This window comes from Mobula birostris, chromosome 12, assembly GCF_030028105.1.
Source record: "Mobula birostris isolate sMobBir1 chromosome 12, sMobBir1.hap1, whole genome shotgun sequence".
Lineage (NCBI taxonomy): Eukaryota > Metazoa > Chordata > Chondrichthyes > Myliobatiformes > Myliobatidae > Mobula > Mobula birostris.
This window is the reverse complement of record NC_092381.1, coordinates 19,560,308-19,583,040: the sequence shown is the minus strand read 5'-3', so window position 1 is coordinate 19,583,040 and position 22,733 is coordinate 19,560,308.

Genomic DNA, 22,733 nt, shown 5'->3' with positions numbered 1-22,733 from the left:
TGCAGAGAAAATTTACAAGGATGTTGTCGGGACTGAAGAACCTGAGTTATAGGAAAAAGTTGAAAAGGTTAGGACTTCATTGCCTAGAAAGTAGAAGACTGAGGGGAGATTTGATAGAAGTATACAAAATTATAAGGTGTATAGATAAGATAAATGCAAGCAAGCTTTTTCCCACTGAGGTTGGGTGAAACTAGAACTAGAGGTCATGAGTTAAAGGTGAAAGGTGAAAAGTTTAAGGGGAACATGAGGGGAAACCTCTTCACTCAGAGGGTGGTGAGAGTGTGGAACGAGCTGCCAGTGCAAGTAGTGAATGCAGGTGTAATTTCAACATTTAAGAGAAATTTGGATAGGTAGATGAATGGGAGAAGTATGGAGGGCTATAGTTCTGGTCAGGGTCAATGGCACTTGGCAGATTAATGGCTTGGTACAGACTAGTTGGGCCAAATGACATGGTTCTTGCTGTAGTGTTCTATGACTGTACAACATATAGACTGCAACGTAATCACTGTCCTGCCATATTCAGTCCTCATGGAATATTATGACTGGATGGTTTTTGGCCTATAATTAATCTCTCACAAAAGATAAAATCTAACAACCTTTTACCAATAAGCAGAGAAACACATCAGGAAGATATCAATGACCATTTCAATAGTTGGCCCTTTGCTGAAAGTTCCAGTTGTTGCCGAAGCCTACAATTCTTAATCTCTGCAAAGAATTTGTTATCAATTTCTCTTGGGGATTTTAAATATTACTCTCTCGGTCTCCCACTGGCCTAAATTTCTCATCAGGCTCATCTGGAATGCATGTTTCAGAATCAGGATCAGCTTTACTGTCACTGACATTAGTCATTAAATTTGTTGTTCTGTGGCAGCAGTACAATACAGGCGTAACAAATTACTGCACATTACAATTTTTTAAATAGTGCAAAGGAGGAATAGTGAGGTGCTGTTCATGGATTCATTTTCCATTCAGATTTACAAAGGGGAAGAAGTTGTTCATGAAACGTTGAGTGTGTATCTTCAGTGTCCTGTACCTCCTCCCTGAGGAAGAGGGCTTGTCTGATTTATTCTAACTGATCTTCTTTCTATTTTCCTTAAGGAAGCAAAACTCACAAGATGTTTCATGGGCTATATGCTCTACGACACATAAAACACAAGTTCATCCCTATCTCTATATGCACCTGAACAATTGTAATCAATGATATGTGTTGGTTACATATAATTATTGAAGTTTCACACTCATGACCACAATATATATGTAGTTTCTGCAAAGTAAATTGTTATTGTAAATATTGGTTTGTCTTCCATAAGATCTGCAGTTCTGTCCTTGAACCTTCATAGTTCTCCATCTCTCCATATTCTTTTTTACTTCTCCTTAAGAGGGGAGATCTTATAGAGGTATTCAAAATTACAATGGGGTATAGGTAGTGTGAATGTGTGCAAGCTTCTTAACCCCCTCTGGTTGAGACCAGAACTAGAGGGCGTAGGTTTAGGGTGAAAGGTGAAATATTAGGGGAACCTGAGGGGAACCTTCCTCACTCGGAGGGTGGTCAAATGTGGAATGAGCGGCCAGCGGAAATGGTAGGCATGGGTTCAATTGAAACACTTAAGAGAAATTTGGATAGGTGCATGGATGGGAGAGGTTTGGAGGGATATGGTCTGGGTGTAGGTAAATGGGATGAGGCAGAAGATCATATAGGCATGGACTAGTCAGTCCACAGGGCCTGTTTCAATGCAGTGGTACTCCACAACTCTTTGACCCTAAGCTTTGACCAAGTCTTTGGCTAACTGCCCTAACATTCAGTGTTACGTTTAATTGCTCAGCGCTCATGTGGAGCCACTGAGGACACTATGTTGTGCTAAAATTTGTCATAAAAAATGCAAGGTATTACTATTACTTCTGATAAAAAAATAACATAGTTCCAATATGAAAAATGGGTATTTTCTTAGTAAATCCTTCCAAGATTGCAAGAAGAGCTGCAATAAAGTTCTCCCTATGCACTCAGGGCTTCATGGCCTGATTATAATTACAACCTTTTTTATGCCATTAAATGAGGAATCCATGGACCCCAGGTTGGGGATAAATTTGTAGATGGTACCACTGTGTGGACGGCATCTCAGGAAACGATGAGTCAGCATATAGGAAGGAGACACAGAACCTAGCAGCATGGTGTCATGACAACAACCTTTCCCTCAACGTCAACAAAAGAGCTGGTCAGTGACATCAGAAAAGGGGGAGGTGTTCATGCATCGGTGTACATCAACAGTGTTAAGATAGAGATGGTTGAGAGCTTCAAGTTCCATCACCAATAACCTGAGTTTGTAAATCTGAGTTATTTGCCATATAATCCTTAAAATATATGCATGTTCAGCCCAATGAGTCAAAGTCATAGTAGAATTTATTGTCAATGTATGTACTGCCTGTATAAAGTGGCCACTGAATGTATGTTTGTGGTCTTCTGCTGCTGTAGCCCAGCTACTATAAGGTTTGATGTGCTGAGCATTCAGAGATGCTCTACTGGGCACCACAATTGTAACCCATGGTTATTTGTGTTACTGTCGCCTTGCTGTCAGCTTGAACCAGTCTGGCCATTTTCCTTTGACCGCTCTCATTAACAAGGTGCATTTACCCACAGAATTGCCACTCACTGAATTTTTTTAATGATTTTTCGCACCATTCTCTTTAAACTCTAGAGATTGTTGTGTGTGAAAGTCCTAGGAGATCAGCAGTTTCTGAGATACTCAAACCACCCCATCTGGCACCAACAATCATTTCACGGTTAAAGTCACTTAGAACACATTTCTTCCCCATTCTGATGTTTGATCTAAACAACAACTGAACCTTCTGGCCATGTCTGCATGCTTTTATATATTGAGTTGCTGCCACATGACTGGCTGATTGGATATTTCCATTAACGAGCAGGTGCACAGGTGTATCAAATAAAGTAGCCACTGAGTACGTGTACGTTCAACCCTCTGAGTCAAAGTCAAAGTCAGGGTAAAATTGGTTATCAATGCATGTATAGTGTATATATATTACTGTATGCTACCTTGAGATTCAATTTCTTGCAGGAATTTACAGGAAAGTAAAAATACAAAAACTATACATGACAAGCAAACAATATGCAAAAGAACACAAATATTGCAAATAAATATGTGAAATAATACTGAGAATATGGGTTGTAAAGAGTCCTTGAAAGTGAGCCTATAGGTTGTGGGATCAGTTATCCACACTGGTTCAAAAGCCTGATGGTTGAAGGGTAATAACTGTTCCTGAACCTGCTGGTGTAGGACCTACCCAATGGTAATCGCAAGAAGGGAGCATGACCTACACTGGTCATCAACCACCTATTTACACTAATCCTACTTTAATCCCATTTGTATTCTCCCCATATCCCCACACACAATGAGTAATTGATAAGGACACAAGAGAGATGCTAGACACACACACAAAATCCGACAAGGAATTCAGCAAGTCAGTCATGGAAAAAAATGAACATTTCGGGGCAAAACCGTTCATCGGGACTGGTGATCAGTTAACAATTTACAGGGGCCAGTTAGCTGATGAACCTATACATCTTTGGGATGTGGGAGGGAATCAGAGCACCACGAAGAAGCACATAGTCGCAGGGAGAACACACAAACAACCTCAAAGTGTGGAGTTGAACTTGGGACTCTGGCACTGTGAGACAGCAGATCTACCAGCCTTGCTACTGTACTACCCAAATGCTTGTCGACTAAGAAATTAGGGAATAATTATAAAGCCATCGTCATAAAACACTACAGCACATAAACAGCCTTTTGGCCTATCAAGTCCATGCCAAACGTTTACTCTGCCTGGTTTCATAGACCCACACATTGACCTCCATACCCTTCCCATCCATTTACGTACTTACCTAAACTTCACTTAAATGTTGCAATCAAACCTGCATCTACCACGTCTGCTGGCAGCTCATTCTACATTCTTACCACCCTCTGAGTGAAGAAGCATCTCCTCAGTTTCCTTTAAATATTTCACCTTTCACCCTTAAACTATGACCTAACCCAACCTCAGTGGAAAAGTTCTGCTTGCATTTACCCCTCATAATTATGTCAAACTAGGCTGCTGGATTTAGGATTCAGAATTCAGTAGATAGCAGAACGTATTTGAACGTATTCTTCAGTCACTGTTGTTTTGTGAGACCGGGAAGACTGCAGTTGGAAGTTAACACCGATAGCCTACCAAATTTCCCTTTGGGTCCTGTATACACAATAAGACGCACACTGGCATATATAAATACGGGCCTCAACTGAATAGAATATATCAGGTTTGGATTCATTCATTTATCACATGTACATTGAACCATACAGTGAAATGTATCCTCTGCTAAAACCAGCACAACCTAGTGGTGTGCTGTGGGCACCCACAAGAGTTGCCAACATTCCCACATTTCAGCACCAATATAGCATGCCCAGGAGGTGTGGGGGGAGGGGGGGGATGCTCATTGAAAACCTACTGAATATTGAAAGCCCTAGGTAGAATGGACATGGAGAAGATGTTTCCAACAGTGGGAGAGCTAGGACCAGAAGGCACAGCCTCAGAATAGAAGGATATCCCTTTAGAACAGAGATGAGGAGGAACTATCCCTATGAACCTAAAAAACAAGCCTGAGTCATGACCTCTGTGGACATCACAACTTGGCGCCATCTTGAACTGGTCTCAGCATATGTAATAGATAGGTGCCCGTGGGCACCCACATTTCAAAAGGATTAAGATAATAGTTTGTGGATGCTATAATGAGACTGGTTTTAAAACATGGTAGCCATGAAAGATAGGTTAAAATTCCACCAATTTCAATGTCGAAGTTTGTATTGAATACTGAAATGGAATTTCTGAATACTTTGAATGGGCTATTCAAACTATTCGTTCATTTGGAAAGTCAATGTTAACACATTACGGTTAGAATGAGATGCTATTCTACTTGTCATAACTTTGCATGTTGCCTTAATATGACTCAGATTCACTGTTTTGCCTCACACTGCTAAACAGTAAAAACTGTTATATTTTTCCATTGAAGAGTCTCGGTCCAAAACACTGACTCTTTATTCCTTTCCATAGATGCTGCCTGATCTACTGAGTTCCTCCAGCGTTATGTGTGTGTTACTCTGGATTTCCAGCATCTGCAGAATCTCCTGTGTTTCTATTTTCCCAATCTTAATTCTTGTTTGTCTTTTCATTGGTAAAAAGGAAATTTTATTCAAGGATGTTTATATTGATAGTACAAATAATTTAACAGAGGTGAAAGGACCATCTCATTCATGTGCTTGAGTTATATGAAACTTAAATTTGACACACATAACCTTATTGTACAGTATGTAACCCAATCTCTTCATGTATCAGTGAAAAGGCTTGTGCTGACTTGCTGTTGTGCACAGGACACGTACAGTATTCCTGTTTCTAGTTCCAAAGAGCTTTGGGTTAAAGGAGATATCTTTATGAAAGTCTCAGAAGATAAGGTTCCTGATCATAATTAATGTCATTACTAGCTCCTTGTTTCTTCTGTGAGTTAGTGAAGTAGCAATGACAAGTCATCTTAAGTAACCAGTGGTGTTTCTGGGGATAGGCAGCTTGACAATACCAGAAATGGCCTTAAGACAACCATTCCAAAAAGTATTAATTAAGAACCCGGTCCATAAAATATGTAACAGTACACACAATCCTTTTACAGCATAGATATGAACCATTGTTTGTCAAACATATCTTTTTCGAATACATAATGTTCAAAGTAGAAATTACATTAAATTGCTTATGTTATTCAAATGCACTGATATAAACTCAGTGGCCACTATATGAGATGCCTCCTGTACCTAATAAAGCAGCCACTGAGTTTACGTTCATGGTCTTCTGCTGCCGTAGCCCATCCACTTCAAGGTTCGTTCAGAGATGTTCTTCTGCACTCCACTGTTGTAATACTATGGTTATTTGAGTGACTGTCCCCTTCCTGTCAGCTTGAACCAATCTGGCCATTCTCCTCTGACCTCTGTCATTAACAAGGTATTTTTGCCCAAAGAACTGCCCATTGGCTGGATTTTTTTTTTTTTTTTGCTTATCGTATCATTCTCAGTAAACTCAAGAGATTGCATGAAAATTCCAGATCAGCTGTTTCTGTGAGACTCAAACCACCCCATCTGGAATCAACAATCATTCCACTCTCAAAGTCACTTAGATCACATTTCTTCCCCATCCTGATGTTTGATCTGAACAACAACTGAACCTCTTGACCATGTCTGCATGCTTTTATGCATTGAGTTGCTGCCACATGATTGGCTGATTAGATAATTGCAATAACAAGTAGGATTACAGATGCACCTAATAAATTGGCCAACTGAGTGTACTTTTGGAAACTTAAATGTTTCCTTAAATTTTCGAGGGAATGCTGGTATGTATATTTGAGTATGATATTTACAGCATTGAAACAAACCCATTATCCTCCCATATTGATGTTGACTAAGAATCACCCACCTATGCTAATCCTGCTTCTCAACACCGAGTCCAGACCTCATCATCTCAGAGAATATATCCTGGGCCCAACATGTTGATGCACTCATAAACTCCTTTATTGGGAGTTTGGAGAGATTTGGTATGTCACCAGATTCTAGCAAATATCTACAGGTATACCGTGGAGAGCGTTCTGACTGATGGCATCACCATCTGGTCTGGAGGTTGCAATGCACAGGATCAAAATAAGCCGCAGAGGGTTGTAAACTCAGCCTGCTCTATCAGGTGTACAGTACAACTCTCCCTACCACCAAGGACGTCAGCAAAACACAGTGCCTCAGGAAGATGGCCTCCATCACTAAGGACCCTCGCCACCCAGGACGTGTCCTCTTCTCATTACTACCATCAGGGAGGAGGTACAGGAGCCTAAAGACCCACACTCAAAGTTTCTTCTCCTCCACCATCAGATTCCTGAATGGTCCATGAATCCAGAAACACCAGCTCACTATTTTACTGTCTTTATGCACTACGTATTTATTTATTTTTATATTTATTGTTGTAACCTATGTTCACTTCTATGCTGCAAAACAACAAATTTCATGTCATTTGCCTGATGCTGATTTGACATGGAATTAAAAGTGATAATCAAAATACTGAGTGAATCTTGTGAACCTACGTGTCTTTATTATCCTCCCAGACAGTGACTTTCAGGTTTTCAGCATCCTTTTAGTCAAAAAAGTCTTTCTTAAATTACCTTGAGATCCCCCATTTTTTACCAAGCATATGTTATTTCATTCTAAACATTTCCACTGAGCAGGAAATCCTCTCACTATCCACCCGTCTCAATTTCGTAGACCTCATTCAGGTCAACCCTACTACAGCCCCTCTCCCCCTCCCCCTCCCCTGTATGTTTTCTGCTCCAAGGAAAACAAACCCAGCCAAAATATTCCCTCTAAGATGTTATCCAGGTGAACCTCCTCTGCACCCTCTCCAATGCGATGACATCTTTTCTATAGTGTGGTGACCAGAAGTGCACATAGTACTCCTGCTGTGGCCTAAACAACGTTCTACAGGGTGCTCCCTTACAACCTTTGCCTTGGTTAATGGAGGTAGGGGTGGAAATGGCTAATGCCAGAGGGAGAAATTTTAAGGTGATCAGAGGAACATTTAGGCGGGATGTCAGAGGTAGGATATTTTACACAGAGAATGGTTAGTGCAAGGGTGTTGGTAGATGCAGGTACATTAGGGTATTTAAGAGACTCTGTCACAGGCAATGGATGAAAGAGGGAAAGTGGGAGGAAAATGTTTGGCTGATCTTAGAGTAAGTTAAAAGTTCAGCACAACATAGTGGGCTGAAGGGCCTGTACTGTGCTGTAATATTCTATGTTTGAAGTTATCCCACATAACTTAACCTCTGCTAAGTTTAGATATGTCAGCTAAAGTCTCTCTGCACTCTAGCAGGGAGTAATAGTATGTGTCACACAAGTACAGCAAACTGGGTGTGGCCTGCAGTATTCTCCCTGCAGAATGTGCATGTTCGTCATGTGACCATGGCAATCTAAGCGCTGATGGGAATGTGGAGAGAATATTTAGCAGGGTTTATGGGGAAAAGTATGTGTGGTCTGTCATCTGGCATGAATTTGATACGCCAAATGCCCTCCTTCTCTGTCATAAGTTAGAGGTGGTGGGGTGGTGGATCATTTTCAGTGTGTATCTAAATTAGGAATAATATTAGACCTAAAGACATAGGAACAGAATTAGGCTATTTGTCCTGTCGGGTGTGCTCTACAAAAATTCTACATAACTCTCTCTTGCCTTGGTAATTTTGAGCAATGATTCTCATTGATTAATGAATTAATAATAAGAATTATGAACTTTTTAAAGAAAAATGGATGAGTCCTGTTGTTTAATTACATATATTCATAGTTTCATTGATAACAGAGGGAGTTTGAAATAAATAAAGTATTTTAGAAAGTCTGTTCAAAAATTACTAATATTAATCTTTTGTAAAGACAATTGAAAAATAACATAATTTCTCAATAGTATTGTTATAGTAACTGTTTACTATCCAAATACTAAAGTGTACACTAGGTCTACAAGGATTTCAAAACATATCATCCAACGTCACGTGCTCTCGCAAACGTCTAGCTGGCACCAAGCTAATGTTGGGCTGAACATTGTGGGCATGCTATGTTGGCGCCAGGATGTGTGGCAACACTTGTCCAGCACATCCCGAGGTTGTGTTGGATGTTAATGCAAACAACGTATTTCACTGTACATGTGATAAATAAATGAATCTGAATCTGAAGTGGTGTGAGATGCTTCCTGTGAAAACATCCCACTGCACTCAGGTTGCAAAAAAATCACTTGCTGCTTCACTTGGTGGTAAAGATAATCGTTATGCATCTTTTTATTATGGGTGGAGTTTAAAGAATTGAGGGGTAGCACCGCACACAATGGGCCAACAAAATTTTTGCAGGTGCTACCTCAGGCACACGTGCCTTAAGTTTGCCATTCCTGTCATAGAGAAAATATGAAACGTGGTACACTGTGACAGACGATGCAGTAGCCACGGCTCTACATACCGTCCTTACACATCTCGAGAAGAAGGAAGCTTATGTGAGAATGCTGTTTTTGGACTACAGTTCAGCATTCAACACCATAGTTCCATCCAGGCTCAACAAGAAGCTCAGAGATCTCGGCCTTGACCCTGACTTGTGCAGCAGGATCCTGGACTTCCTGTTTAATCGCCAGCAGGTGGTAAGAGTGGGCTCCCTTACCTCCACCCCTCTGACTCTCAACACAGGAGCCCTTCCGGGCTGTGTACTGAGTCCCCTCCTTTACTCCCTGTATACCCATGACTGTGTCACCACCCACAGCTCTAATCCGCTAATTAAATTTGCCAACAACACTACATTAATTGGCCTTATCTCAAACAATACAGGGAAGAAGTCATCTCTCTGACACAGAGGTGTCAAGAAAACAACCTCTCCTTCAATGTTGCAAAAACAAAGGAGCTGGTTGTGGATTACAGGAGGAATGGAGACTGGCTAACCTCTATTGACAGCGATGGATCTGGGGTTGAGAGAGTAACAGCTTTAAGTTCCTTGTCATCCACATCACCGAGGACCTCACGTGGTCTGTACACACCAGCTGTGTGGTGAAAAAGGCACAACAGCACCGCTTTCACTTCAGACGGTTGAGGAAGTTTGGTGTGGGTCCCCAAATCCTAAGAACTTTCTACTGTGGCACAATTGAGAGCATCCTGACTGGCTGCATCACTGCCTGGTATGGAACCTGTACTTCCCTCAATTGCACGACTCTGCAGAGAGTGGTGCAGACAGCCCAGCGCATCTGTAGTTGTGAACTTCCCATGATTCAGGACATTTACAAGGACAGGTCTGTAAAAAGGGCCCGTAGGATCACTGGGGACCCAAGTCACCCCAATCACAATCTATTCCAGCTGCTACCATCCGGGAAACGGTACCGCAGCATAAAAGCCAGGACCAACAGGCTCCAGGACAGCTTCTTCCACCAGGCCATCAGACTGATTAACTCACACTGATTTTAGTGTACTCTGTATTACATTAACTGTTCTATTTATTATAAATTACTATGATTGCACATTGCGCATTTAGACGGAGACCTAACGTGAAAAAATAAAGTCAGTTCAATTCAGCGTGATATTTGGACCTGGATCACATTAAAACATCAAAGTTGCATCATATTTCTAAAGGTGTTGAGAGGCTGAGATAGTTTGATCTTAGTCCTTGGCTTGACTTGAGACAGCAGAAAGGATTTTAAATGATTAGAATTAGCTGCCTACATTGGACAAGAGTCATTGTCCTCCACTGTCAATAGATGAAGCACTGTGCTGAGAGATCACTAAATAACCCCAGAGAATGAAATGATGTTCTTATCTAGTGCCTTTCAAATTCTTTCGACAGCTGAAAATGTGACCAGCATCTAGAACAGGGATTCACAACTTGGCATCCACAGACCCCTCAGTTAATGGTAGGGGTCCATGGTTTTAAAAAAAAAGGCCAGGAACCCCTGATCTAGCATATTCTGGAGATATTGTGCAAGTACTCTGTTTACATGAAGAATGCTGCAGAGTTAATGTCCTTTTATCTTCATGATCAGTATCCTCAAATAAAAACTTCCCTCTGGTTTTTCAGTGCAGCTCAAGCACTTCCAGAAATTTCTGTTTCCAGTTCAGACTTACGACATCTGCAATACTTTGCTTCCATGTCGAGAATACGCAGGCAAAGACTAACTGAGCATTGCAGGGGAACCCCGCCAGCAGGTGGCTCTCTTATGAGAGTTCCATCTCTGAGTTGGCATTGACAACATCGTCTGTGAAGGAGAGCACGGATAAGGGTTTGAGGTTCACCTACGCTCTGCGCTTGGCTCTTACAAAGGCCTTGACTCTAGGGCAAATGAATACGCATGTCACTCTCAGAACACCCCAACCTGCCTACCTCTGTCTCGACCAATCTGTCCTTGGTGAAGCTGAGCTCCGTGATTCTCTGACAACCTTTTACACTGATGTCAGCAGTGGGTTGCCTAGAAGGCATAGCCAAGGGTGGTGGTAGAGGCTGGTACATCAAGGATGATTAAGAGACTCTTAAGAGAAGCACATGGATGAAAGAAATATAGAGGGTTTTGGACTGCCAGGAGGAGGAGTGGGTTAAAAAGGTTGGCACAACATTGTGGGCCGTAGGGCCCATACTGTGCTATGCAGTTCTATGGTCTATGATCCCTTGGCTGTTTTGCTGACAGGAGGGGGGGTGTACCTGTGGGTGGGAAGCAAACAGAGGCACGGAGGTTTCCAGAATCTGCAGGTTTTCTCCTGTTAGAGAGATGGAGAAGCAACAATCAATCCCTTGGAGTAGCTCAACGTGTCAAGAAGCATCGGGGGGGGGCGTGGAATGAATTGTCAACGTTTTGAGTCAAGGCCCTGCGTCAGGGAGTTGTTGAAAAATATGCAACTTTCAGAAGCAATATTGTCTTTAAAACTGGGTCAGAAATATCCGTACACAGTAACTCGATGGGCCTTGTGGCCGTATTCTGCTCCTATTGTCTTATGGTCTTAACTCCCGGATATGTTTGCAGTAGAGAAAGGGGGTTGGTGAATAAAACAAATCCATCCTTGGACCTTTAGAACTTAATCTGCATGTGTGGGTTAGAAAATGATTCCATAAGTGCCCAGAGACCTTCTTTTTCTCAAGAAATCCAAAAGCCGTCTATTCGTATCCTTTAGCTGTTTAAGAGTAAAGCCCTTGGCTCAAGGCCAGCACCGTTATTACAGACATATTCACACACATTCACATAAGCCATCATCAATATATCATCAACAGGAGCATTAGACTGTGTTGCCTGCACGAGCTCTTCCACAAGGGATCCGGTTAATGGCTGACCAGTTCGAGCTGAATAACAAGCATGGAGAGAGGATAACCTATCCTATGAATGGATGGTGCACACATGAGGCATTATTAAGTAAATGAGGAAAAGCATTATGTACTGGGGAGATGCATCTGAAAGGCTTTTAACCCTGAGAGGCAAAGAGTGCAAACCATACAACTTTCTCCTGAAAAATTTCCATAAGACCATGAGAACATAAGAGATAGGAGAAGAATTCAGCCATTTGGCCCATCTAGTCTGCTCTGTCATTACATTTATTATCTAGAATTCCCTTTAACCCCTATTCTTCTGCCTTCTCCCCGTAACCTTTCTAATCAAGAACCTATCAACCTCTGCTTTAAATATACTCAATGATATGGCCTCCACAGCTATCTGTGGCAATGAGTTCCACAGTTTCACCACCTTCTGGTGAAAGAAATTCCTCCTCCTCTCTGTTCTAAAGGGATGTCCTTCTATTCTGAGGCCATGTCCTGTGCCCTCCTTTTGACATTAGAGGAGCATCTTTGTCAAAGAGGTAATTTTTGGTGATCTGAAATTCTAATTGATTCTCTTCTGCTTTGCTTTTCTATTCATACTGCAGAAGAGTGCACGGGTAATTCACCCAATCATAGAATCAATCAGACATCAAGGAGATCATTTGGCCAATCAGGTCTCTACTACTCCCATGTAGATCAGTTTCTTTTGCCCTCCATTATTTCACTTTCTCATCATAGCCTTGCAAATAATCGCCTTGTGTACCTCCCAGATTCCTTTTTGAAAACTTTGATTGACACACATCCTTGTTCTGTCCACTGTGAAGGGCAGGATCTCCAGGTGGCTAGCCAATTCAATTGGACTCCCTGTTCCCATGGCAACATGTTAGTCTATGGCCTCCACTACTGCCATATTGAGGCTGTCAAGTTGGAGGAATAACCCCTCATATTCTGTCTCAGTAACCTCCAACCTGATGGCATGAACATTGATTTCTCAAACTTCCTGTAATTACTCCCCCCTCCCCCTACTCTCTTCCTCCATTCCCCATTCTGGTTACCCTCTCTCTCTTTTTCTTCTCCTCATCTGCCCATATCTCCCTCTGGTTCCTCTCCTCCTTCCATTTCTTCCATTGTCCACAGTCCTCTTCTATTAGACTCCTTCTTCTTTGGCACTTTACATCTTCCTCTTATGACTTTCCAGCTTCTTACTTCCCCCTTGCCCTCTACCTACCATCCCCTTTACCTGATCTCATCTATTACCTGCCAGCTTGTACCTCTTCCTCTCTCCCACCTTTTTATTCTGGCTTCTCTTCCCATTCCTTTCCAGTTCAGATAGGGAGCATTTATTCCTCTCCAGAGATGATGCTGCCTGACTTGCTGAGTTCCTCCTGCATTTTATGTGTGTAGCTCAAGGTTTCTAGCATCTGCAGTCTTGTGTCTATGACTGACACACACCACCACCTCTGAAGACACTAAGTCTCAGTTCATTAAAGTTCTTTCCTTCCACCCTCCATCCCACTTTGCATCAAATATTTAAATGAGTTGGGAAGAAAAAGGGGTGATCTTATTCAAACATATGAGGTTCTAATGGGGCACAACAGGGTAGATGCTGAGATGCTTCCACAAGTGGGAGAGTCACAGACTGATTTGGAGACCAGACCATTAGATATATTTAAGGTGAGATGGATAAATATTGGGCAGCATGATAGCCTAGTGGTTAGTGCATCGTGTTACAGCCACCGCTGATGGAGGTTCGATTCCTGCTGCTGAATGTAAGGAGTTTGTATGTTGTCCCTGTGGGTTTCCTCCAGATGCTCCCAGTTTCTCCCTACAGACCAAAGATGCATGGTTAGGGTTAGTGAGTTGTGGGCATGCTATGTTAGCACTGGAAGTGTGACGTCATCTGCGGGCACAATCCTCGCTGATTTGATTTGACGCAACTGATGGACTTCACCATATGCTTTGATGTTTCAATGTATATGTGATAAATAAAGCCAATATGTGCATCCTTAAATATTTGAGAGATTGAGGAAGTGAGGATTATGCCACAGAAGAGGAATTGAGGCCAACATAGATCAGGCATGATTATATTGAATGATAGGACAAGTGAGTGGCCTACTCCTGAAGGACACATACTGAGTGCTGACAAATGAGTACAGATGCATAATTAATGAATAACATGGAAATAGAGGGACAAGGAGTCCGTTTCTGAGCCATATGACTCCAAGCACAAGGATGTAATGTTGAGGCTTTATGAAGCACTGGTGAGGCCTCACTTGGAGTATTGTGAACAGTTTTGGGCCCTTATCCAAGAAAAGATGTGGTGACATTAAAGAGGGTTCAAAGGAGGTTCACAAAAAATGATATCGAGATTGAAAGGTTTATCATATGAGAAGCGTTTGATGGCTCTGGGCTTCTGCTCACTGGAATTTAGAAGAAGGGGGGGAATCTCATTAAAACCTATTGAACATTGAAGGGCCTCAATAGAGTGGTTGTGGAGAAGATGCTTCCTATGGTGGGGGAGTCTAAGACCAGAGGACACAGCCTCAGAAGAGAGGGACATCTATATAAAATGCATATGAGGAGGAATTTCTTTAGCCAGTGAGTGGTGAATCTATGGAATTCGTTGCCACAAGTGGCTGTGGAGGCCAAGTCATTGGGTATATATAAGGCAGAGATTGATAGATTCTTGATTAGTCAGGTCATAAGGGGACATGGGGAGAAGGCAGGAGATTGGGGCTGAGAGGGAAAATGGATTGCCGTGTTGAAATGGTGGAGCAGACTCGATGACCCAAATGGCCTAATTCTGCTCCTGTATCTTGTGGTTTTGCAGTCTAACTTTTATTTATTTCTGCCTCCTTTAGTTTCCACTTCAGCTTCATGGGTGGAACCATCCAAGAGGCCTTGCTCAAAAAGACTTGCCCTCTTTATCTCATTTGGAAATTAATTCGAAGGACGCTTCCATCCAATAACCTGGCTTTTTCTTCTGTTCTACGATAACACAGAAAACCTGTTTTGATCTGAAGAGATTTAGCTTTCTGTGCACCCACTGCCTATTTGGGAAGAATGTTCCAAATTCCTTTAACCCTTAGTGGTTCTTGAATTCACAACTTTGCTGCCTTCCCATCTCAACTTCCTTTATCCAAACTCCGTAAGAGATGAATGCATGAGATTGGCAAGACCTCCCCTTCACAAATAGGTAATGCCAATCTTATGATTATATTTTCATCCACATTCTTAATGGGCTTCAAACTTGCAGGTTACTAGGCTACGAGTTGTTGTAAAAAAGCTGGAGTAACATGTAAACACGAGGAAATCTGCAGATGCTGGAATTTCAAGCAACACACATAAAAGTTGCTGGAGTAACATGTGTTATTTTCCTCTGGTCACAGAGTCACAGGAAAGCAGGACCTTCATTCCAACTTGCCCATGCTGAGCAAGAATTCCATCCTCCCTGCCCATGCTTAGCCCAAATACCTCTAGAATTTTTCCTATCCATATCAAGTCAAGTCAAGTCAAGTCAGGTTTATTGTCATTTCGACCATAAGCTGCTGGTACAGTACACAGTAAAATCGAAACAATGTTCCTCCAGGACCCTGGTGCTACATGAAACAACACCAGACTAAGTGAGACAACACAAGGCTACACTGGACGAGGTAAAACAACATAAAGATTACACTAGACTACAGACCTACACAGGACTACATAAAGTGCACAAAACAGTGCAGGGCAGTACAATAAATAATAGACAAGACAATAGGCACAGTAGAGGACAAATTACAATATAATAAATGATGTAGATGTCAGTCTAGACTCTGAGTATTTAGGAGTCTGATGGCTTGGGGGAAGAAACTGTTGCACAGTCTGGTCGCGAGAGCCCGAATACTTCGGTATCTTTTGTCAGCTGGCAGGAGGGAGAAGAGTTTGTGTGAGGGGTGTGTGGGGTCCTTCACAATACTGTTAGCCTTGCGGGTGCAGCGTGTGGTGTAAACGTCTGTAATAGCGGGGAGAGAGACCCAGATGATCTTCTCAGCTGACCTCACTATCCACTGCAGGGTGTCTTGCGATCCGAGACGGTGCAATTCCTGAACCAGGCTGTGATGCAGCTGCTTGGCCAAGTGCCCTTTCAATGTTGGAAATGTGCCTGCCGCAATCACTTCCGCTGGCAGCTCATTCCATATACTGACCACCGTCCTTAAGTCCTGGCAACATCCTTGTCAATTTCTCTTTACTCTTTCAATATTATTGATATATTTCTTGAAGGTAGGTGACCAAAATTTTACATGATTAATTCTGATATTATTTAAGGTGTTACTACTCCTTATAGACATATGATTGTAATGGAAAACCAACAAATTTTGGGCAAATCAAAGTACATCTTCCAGAAGATTAATGTTTTTTTCCAGCAGCAGTCCATGTTTGTTTTGGCGTGCATCCCTAGGAACAGCCTGTAGACCTGAGGCCTTTGCTGCCAAGCTGCTCGCGACAAATCTCGACAAGAACCCTTGTATCCTTTTCCAGGCCTTTTTGCAAGTGCAATTTTAGCATGGATCCAAAGTACCAAAATTCCCTCCTTAAACTTCCTCATCCCATTCCTCTCCCTCATTTAAGATGCTAGTTGAAACTTCCATGACTAAGTATGTATTAGTCAATGGTCAAACCCGTGACTGGAGAAACCCAGGGTCAATAATCAAAGGTTGGCAATGTCCAGAGGGCAAAAGTAAAGGTTGAAGTCCAGAGTTCAGCAAGTCTGGAGGTAGAGGAGCAAGGGTCAACTTGACTGGAGGTCAGAGGCACAATATTTGTGAGTCTGGGCTGGGGCTGAGGCTTGGAGACACCTGTCCCAGGGTTGGCGGCCTCCCTGTGGGTGTGAGTGGGAGGGTGGGAAAGGGGCTTGCTTTGCTGATGTTGCTGCTGCTGCAGCTTGTGTTCTGCCAATCATTGTGGGCATGCTAAGCTGGCACCAGAATGTGTGCCGACACTTGCAGGCTGCCCCCAGCACCTCCACGCGTGTTGGTTGTTAACTCAAACAATGCATTTCACTGTGTGTCTTGATGTACATGGGATAACTAAATGTGAATCAGTCCTAGAATCTCCAATGTGTCTCAGTTTTACATGCCAAGTAAGCTCCAGTGATGCTTTGATGTTAATTATTGCTGTTGTCTGAGAAGAATAAGATAGCATTCTTCAGACAGAATAAGAGGCAGCATTATCCTCCACTTAGAGCAGGAGTTTCCAACCTTTTCTAATACCATGGAACCCTACCAATAACTGAGGGGTCCGTGTGCTCCAGGATGGGAACTTCTGAATTAGAGTGACTTCCCACTCTAAGCCAATTTCCATTCGCTCAGCCCAAATTCTCATTCCATTCTTAGCTCACTGTGTTGTCTGTTTGATAAGGTGGGAATGCTGGGAATTTTAACCGGTGATAAAGGAAGACTAATATGCATACAAACCAGGAAACCCTGCACCCACTGTGGGCACATGAGTCTGATAATGCCCCTAACCCTGCTGATCTCTGGTGTCTCAATGATCGACCTATGGAAACGAGCTGATGCTGTTTAACCTTGACCTTTTTCACGTATTTAATAATGAGGGCAGCTCAGCAGCGTAGTGGTTAGTGCAGTCACTTTACAGTGCCAGAAGTCACCAATCGAGTTTCAATTCCCGCAGCTGTCTGTAATGTGTTTGTACGTTCTCCCTGTGACTGCATGTGTTTCCCCTGGGTGCTCCAGTTTCCTCCTAATTTCCTGAGATGTATGGATAAGATTTAGTAAGTCGCAGACATGCGATGTTGGCGCCAGAAGCGTGGCGACACTTGGCGGCTGCCTCCAGCAAAATCGTTAGACTATGTTAGTCGTTGATGCAGAAGACACATTTCACTCCAAGTTTCGATGTTTCATGTACATGTGACAAATACAACTGATCTTTATCTTTAATTGTTAACTGGTGCAGTTCTATTTATGCAGCTGAAAATGGGTTTATTGCAAAGGATAAACTTTTATCATCAGTGTCTTGAGATAATATCATCATTATCATTATGACTATGATTGTCCTTGGCAATTTCTTCTACCGAAGTGGTTTGCCATTGCCTTCTTCTGGGCAGTGTCTTTAGAAGATGGTTGACCCTGGTCATTGTCAATGCTCCGCAGAGATTGTCTGCCTGGTGTCAGTTGTTGCAAGACCAGGGCTTGTTTTCGGCATCAGTTGCTGATATGACCATCCACCACCTGCTCCCATGGCTCCATAACAGGTAGGTAGCACAATTTAAAATGACTGAGAATGCCTTGGAAGAAAATTTATGCAGAACTATTTGCAAGTTACAAGTGTAAAATAGTTTCTGACTTACTTTTTATAAAAATTAATAACTTTTAAAAGGTGGCAATTATTAGCTTGCACCTACACTCCACACTCAACTTAGGTTGGAGTCTATAAGCTAGCTTGCTAAAGATAACGAAAACAGGAGTTGCGATGGGGATTTAGTGAGAGGTGTTTGTGGGTGGGTTGTCTTCTTGTGGGTATTTTTATATTAATACCAAAGGCAGCAAAGGCCAAATTTGTGCTGGATGTAGTTTGTTCCAGACTTTGTGTTGGTTGGATGAACATTGCCACATATAGAAGCCCTGGGCAAAAGTAGGCATTGTTGTGAAAGGTTGTTGTAGCTTCTTTTAACTACAGCCTGTTACTGCTTTACCTCGTTCTACCTTAATGACACAAGAGATTCTGCAGATGCTGGAAATCTAAGCTACACCCACAATATGCCAGGGAAACTCATCGTGACGATGAGGCCAAACACGGGTTGGAGGTGCAACACAAGAGATTCTGCAGATGCTGGGAGTCCAGAGTAACACATGCAAAATGCGAGAGAACTCAGCAGGTCAGGCAGCATCTATGGAGAGGGAAAAACAATTGGTGTTTTGGGCTGAGACCCTCCAACAGGACTGGAAAAGGAATAGGGAAGAAATCAAAATGTGGGGCAGAGAAAGCTGTAGAAGCTACAAGGTGATGGGTGAAAGGAAAGGGGGCATGTAATGCCTCATATTCCATCATCTGAGGTACTGAAATAAGAACAGAAACATTGGAAAATACTCAACAGGTCAGGCAGCTTCTGTGGGGAGAGAGGCTGTTGATGCATCCAGTCTACAATGAAGGATGGAGGATTTGAAAAAATGACTCTTTCTCCTTCCACAGATGTGGCCTGACCAGCTAAATTTGTCCAGCAGCTTCCATATTATTTCAGATCTCCAGCATCACCATGAAGTGTTGATCTTGGGGTCTTCGTTATCTCCAACCACCAGACCAAAGACATCAACTCATACTGTTGAACACCATACTACAACAGTACATGGCCTTCACCTGAGCACATGGAAGAAAGATTCACACTGGCTTAACGACTACATGCAAAAACCTAAAAGTGATCAGACTTAAACAAGACAGGCACTTGTGCTGGAAGGATTCCAGAAACCAAAGAATGTGAGGCTGTTGTTAAATACAGAAGTCTGAGTGTTATAAATCCTTGATCTTTACACAATCTATGGTTGCTTCTCATTTTGTCTCTGCAAGAATAGTTCCATTCCTGCATGGTACTGATACACCCACCATGTCAGTGGTCAGTTGCTCAGGTGGATAACCTTGAAGATGATGCAACAACATGCTGGGAGTGCCTTTACATTCCTGCAAACACACTGTTTTTTTTTTATTTTTCTCTTTTGCTTCTTTCCATTTTTTAAGCAAATTTTTCCAATTTTATTCTTTGCCTGCATCACAAGTTCAAAATTGATTGGTTTGATGACATACAGAGAGCAGTTCGACCTTAATTAGCTGTGAGCTGAATGATTGGTTTTGGGAATAGGAATAATCATCTCAGGTGTTATGCTTTAAACGAGTGCACCGTCTTCCTCACACTCTCTCACAGACACCCAACTTCATAGCCCGAAGTTCTACCTTGTCATCATTAGTTTAATTCCTGCCATAATATTTTTAATCTTCAATATATTGATCAATTCTTACATGAATGTTGTTCCCATCATTGTCCTCCTCTTGATTTGTTAGTGAATCCCCTTTCACTCCATCCCACCCCAATTTCTGTATGTATCCAATCGCAAAAAGCTGTCCAAGAGATCATCACTGCCCAGGTACAAGTGAGCAATCTTCTATAAGACCATAAGGCCATAAGACACAGGAGCACTATTAGGCCACTTGGCCCATTTAGTCTGCTCTGCCATTTCATCATGGCTTACTTATTATCCCCTCAACCCCATTCTCCTGCCTTTTCCTTGTAACATTTGATGCCCTGACTGACCAAGAACCTATCAAACTCCACTTTTAATACAACGGATTCGGGTTAATTTTGGCCCAATTAAGCAGCTGTTCCAATTAGACAAAGCAACAAATTATGTATTTAAATGAACTACTGCTGATGCTACCAGTACTATAAAACAGTGTATTCTCAGCACATCTACACAGACTGCTATTGCTGGAAAACAGCATTCATTATTAGGGACCCCCTGCACCCAGGTCATGTTCTCTTCTCGACACTGCCATCGGAAAGAAGGAATAGGAGCCTTAGTACCCTCACCCCCAGGTGTAGAGACAGTTACTACCCCTCAACCATCAGGCTCTTGAACCAGAGGTGATATCTCCACTCAACCCATCAGTGAACTGTTCCCACAACCTACGAACTCGCTCTTAAGGACCCTTCATCTCATGTTCTCAATATTTATTGCTTGTTTATTTATTATTATTATTTATTTTTCTTTTGTATTTGCACTGTTTGTTGTGTTTTGCACATTGGTGTTTGTCTGCCCTGTAAGTGTGGTCTTTCATTGATTTTATTATGGTTACAGTGTTGGCTTTATTAAGTATCCCTGCAAAAAAAAGAATCTTAAGGTTGTGTATACTGACATATAGGTACTTTGATAATATATTTACTTTAAACTTTGAACTGGCCTATAATTTCCTTTCTTCTGCCTCTCTCCCTTCTTAAAGAGTGGAGTGACTTTTACAATCTTTCAGTCCTCCGAAACCATTCCAGAATCTGGTAATTCTTGAAAGATCATTACTACTGCCTTTCCAATCTCTTCAGCCAGCTCTTTCAGAACCCTGGGGTGTAGTCCATTTGGTCCAGATGACTTATCTACAGCACCTTCAGATCATTCAGCTTACCAAGCACCTTCTCCTTAGTAATAACAACTACATTCACTTCTGCCCCCAGACAAGCTCCAATTTCTGGCATACTGTTAGTGTCTTCCACAGCAAAGACTGACACAAAATACTTATTAAGTTAACCTCCCATTTCCATCATTACTACCTTTCCAGTGTCATTTTCTATTGGTCCAATATCCACTCTTGCCTCTATTTTACTCTTTATATGTCTGAAACAACTCTTGGTATCGTCTTTAATATGATTGGCTAGCTTACCTTCATATTTCATTATTTCTCCCCTTATGTTTTTATGGTTGCATTCTGTTTGTTTTTTAAGAGCTTCCCAATCCTCTAAGTTACTACTAATTTTTGTTTTATTATATGCCTTCTCTTTTGCTTTTATGCTGCCTTTGATTTCCCCGTCAGCCATAGCTGCTTCATCCTCCTTTTAGAATACTTCTTTTTCTTTGGGATGTTACCTATCATATGCCTTCTGAAACACAAAATACTCTGCAGGTGCTGGGGTCAAAGCAACACTCACAACACGCTGGAGGAACTCAGCAAGTCGGGCAGCATCCGTGGAAATGATCAGTCAACGTTTTGGGCCGTCCTGATGAAGGGTTCTGGCCCGAAACGTTGACTGATCGTTTCCATGGATGCTGCCTGACCTGCTGATATGCCTTCTGAATTGCCCCCAGAAACTTCAGCCATTAGTGTTCTGCCATCATTCTTGCTAGTGTCCCCTTCCAATCAGTTTAGCCAGCTCCTCTATCATGCCTCTGAAATTCCCTTTATTCCAGTACAATACTGGTACATCTCCCCCAAATCTTTCTCTATCTTTAAATCTCATGTTCTCAGCATTACTTGACTGGAAACAGCAACTCCTTTGCTTGCGTCTTTGGAAACAGCTCTACTTCTATCTTTGATATCTCTTTTTTTTCCTTTTCAGGGTGTGGGGGACTCATTTGAAGACCCTGACCTGGAGTTACACTCTGACTTTGGTTCTTTGTGGGAATGGGACCCGCTCTCAGGGCTTCATGAACGGCCGCTTTTTGATATCCCAAGGACGGGCATGCATTCAGGGTTCCAGAATTTCATGACTCTGGAGACGGGCTAATTCTAGGCTGGTGCCCCTGACTGAAGCATCGCGGGAGAATATAGAACATCGGGAGCAGTGGGTTAGCTGCCGGGGGTTGTGTTTCCGGAAAGCTGTGCCTTTTTGGTGCCGACTCTCTAGGTGCAGAGCCTGGAAAAAGCAACGCAACAGACTTTTAACATCGTAAGTCAGCGAGTTGTTTGTTATGTCTCCCCTCTCACTGTGAAACAGGGACATCTCTTTCTCCCTTATTAGGGAGAGAGAGCCTGTGGTATGTTGAATTACCAGGTGAACGAGTAGTTTTTGGGGTACTGCAAGTCAGTGTCTTTTTTGAGGCTTTGCTGCACGCTTGAGTGGTCGGTGGAGGGTGCTGATGCATTTTTGCCGTTGGGGGAGGGGGGCCATTGCCTAGCTGCTGCTTGTGGGTGGGAGGGGGAGCTGGGACTGGCTTTGGGGTTCTAACATTTCAACTGTCATTCATTCTTTGGGGCTTTCCTCCATTTTGTGGATGTCTGCAAAGAAAAAGAATTTCAGGATGTATATTGTATACATTTCTCTGACATTAAATGTACCTATTGACCTATTTATTTTTATTTGCATCTTGCCTTCTCTTTGCACAT